Source organism: Sturnira hondurensis, unplaced genomic scaffold, assembly GCF_014824575.4.
Source record: "Sturnira hondurensis isolate 20B ecotype Veracruz unplaced genomic scaffold, ASM1482457v3 Scaffold0004136, whole genome shotgun sequence".
NCBI classification, from domain to species: Eukaryota; Metazoa; Chordata; class Mammalia; order Chiroptera; family Phyllostomidae; genus Sturnira; species Sturnira hondurensis.
Window position 1 is genome coordinate 48,701,893 of NW_028076767.1, and position 3,059 is coordinate 48,704,951.

The window sequence follows — 3,059 nt, forward strand, 5'->3', positions numbered from 1 at the left end:
GATCTCTCTCAGGGGTGTTTGTATTTCTTGGCATTCCTATAGTATCCAATGAAAGACTGTGCCCCTTAAAGGAATTGTAGCCCCCACGACTGCTGGGAATACTGCTAGAGCACTGGGCCCTTGCTAATAATGCTAAAAATAAAGGTCGACATTGTCCTCCTCCTCTATCCTCAACCATTCTAGCTTTGCTTTCTTGCTCCTTTTCAGGAGCCAAAGGGAAAAAGATCTGTAGTTTGCTCAAGGCAGAAGCTATTGCTTATTCACCGAGAATCCTCGGTGCCCGCACCCGTGGGAGATAATAAGCGCTTTCTGCCCTGAACAAATCAAAAATAAGAATGGAAGGCACACAGAGGTTCTCGGTCGTAAATTTAATTAAGGTGAGAGAGAAAAAATACCCCAAGATCAGTCAGACGAGAAGAAAACAGAAAGGGGCGAGTGGAGAAAAGGAAAAGCAAAAGAAACAGGGTACAGAAAAGGCAGTTCTGAGCGAGCAACATCATGATTGTTGCTTTGAGGTACCCCTGATGAAATGTAAAAGGAGAAAAAGAGTCATGAGCGCCCAAGAGGAAGTGTTGCATTCTGGGTAATTGCAAATCATTCATAACAAATGAGTTTAAAGTTAGCAATAATAATGTTTTCTCATATTTACACTTTTAATACTGACAGAAGGCATTCGTTGTTAATAATGAAAGTCTTCCTTTCAGCTGCTCATAATACAACGTCGATGTGAAAGAGCAGACAGATGCCATTCATTATCTGTCTAGGCTCCAGGAATATTTCCATTCGGAAAAGGTGGGGTTTCTGGCATTTGGGCCTGTGGATACCAAGTTATTCAGTCTCTGACTGTTTTTACCACGGGGCCATCAAATCCCTGAAGCTGAGTATTCCCGAGTCAGGATCTGTAAACCACTTGCATTCAGTGTGCAGCTTTTCACCCCTTGCTTCTCCCCTTCCCCACAGTAATGAAAAAGCAGCAGGGAGCTCATTGGGTCAGCAGTGGTCGAGTTTGTTAACCACCATCCTTCTCTCCTGACATTTGAATAAGTTGATTTATCTTCTGCCCTGGGCACCAGGGACAGTGCCATGTGAAAAATGGAGATCGGGATGCTAGGGATAGCTCTTTCAGAGAGTCCGTTGAGACAGATAGAGAAAAGGGAAGGCAGAGTTCCCTGTTTGACTGTTTTTAATTTCCCTTTGGGGACCACCATACATCTGATACGATATCGAACCAACGGCTATAGCCAGGATAACAACATATGATCTTATTTCGAATATTAAATTAATACACACTAACTAATATTAAGGGATATTGTGTATTCACTATGTAGTTGGAAACACAATTTAAAATCTTGATCTCCTGTAGTGTAACATTTCATGTGTCCCATTACTGACACACATGAAAGAACTCCATATAGTGGGTCTCCGTTAAATGTGTAATTTTGGAAGGATGAGTAGATTCTGCTAGAATCTGCATCTGTACCTGTGTCCCTGTAGCACTATCTGAGCTCAAACAACCTCACACACATTTCTGCTTACTGTACTGAACTGAATGAAAGGCTTAACACATGTTTAACATTAGACACGCGAGAAATTCTAAGCATAAATTCATAAAGGCAAGGCCAATAAAAGCCTGGGAAAAACATAGAAGACTTAAAGACAGTTATTATCTGTCACCTTTAAGGTGATAAGTCTGATTTTCACGTGTTCATTGCATATTGGCAGGCTCCCTGATAGTTGGAACCATGTGAAAACCATATTCAGCTAAAATTTAGGAAGACGTGGAAATCTTAGTCAGTGGACATTTAGGGAAGAAGTAGAATGCATTCTCAGATGCACTTTGAAGGAAACTGCTTCAGCGTGATTAATAATAAGTAAACATCAGCAATTTGGGCACAAATGAACTTGCATTTTAAAACTTTGAGACTGTCTGTCCTTAACTAACATTAGAACAACAACAACAGAACTACTACCACTTAACAAGCAACTACAATATACGATACTTTGTATTTAAAGTGACAAATGCTCGTAAAGGTTATCGAAATATTCTGGTCATTTAATCAAACTGAACTTTGGAAGCATATTACCAGCACACAAATGTGTGTATACCCTGGAGTTCAGAATGCGACTGTTTTTTTCATCTCTAGTGTTAACCTGAGAAAATCAATTTAATGTAAAACCAGGGATCTATGGATGAGTGGATCTTTGATTTAACATGCAAAGTTTTGTGTGTACTTTTCGGAGGAGTTGTAGTTTCATAGGAAACAGAAACTTTCGAATGTTACCAATTCTGGTGATGGGCACACTGACTAAATATCTCACTGGACCAACTGCATATATATGTATTAATCTGTCAGCTTCTCATGTGGGTTTCATAACATCAGCCTCACCACACTTAATTCAATGTCTTTCATCTGCTGGGTGCTCAGTATATGTTTGCTGTTGATAATGATGAAAATAGTCCAAGCCATGATCTCATTTTTCCAGACTGTGATCTGCTCCTCATCGTCAAGTTCCTCTCCAGGCCAGCAAGGTTTTAATTCTCTCTCATCATGGCAGTAAACCTGTCACTGTGATCAGGTCAGACATAAAATTTTCCAAGGCTAGCACACGAATGTCTTCTCCTGTATGCAAGCTAGCCTCATTCTCGATTCTATCCTTGATGATGGGAGGGCCATCTTGTATATCATGTGTCCATTTGCAGACGAAATGGTCTACAAGGACAGGGCTTCTAAATTTTGCCAAGTTTATTTTGCAACCCAGTGTCTGGTTCATGATTAAGGCAGAGGTAGCAAATTTGTCTTCTCAACAGTAGGAAGAATACATTTCTTCTTACCTTTCAAAACAGATTACTCCAGAATTTTTAAAGGCGCGTCAGACAGAGAGATATCTAAAGCATTTAGAGTGGACCTGATTCCCAGCGTAAAGCTTTTCACAAATATCCAAATGTGTCTCAACTCTCATGTCTATGAAAAATACCTACCTAAATATGGAAGTCTTCTTCTTCTTCCTGAGAATGAATCAGATTTTAACCATTTCACTTACACATTTAAGATGAATTT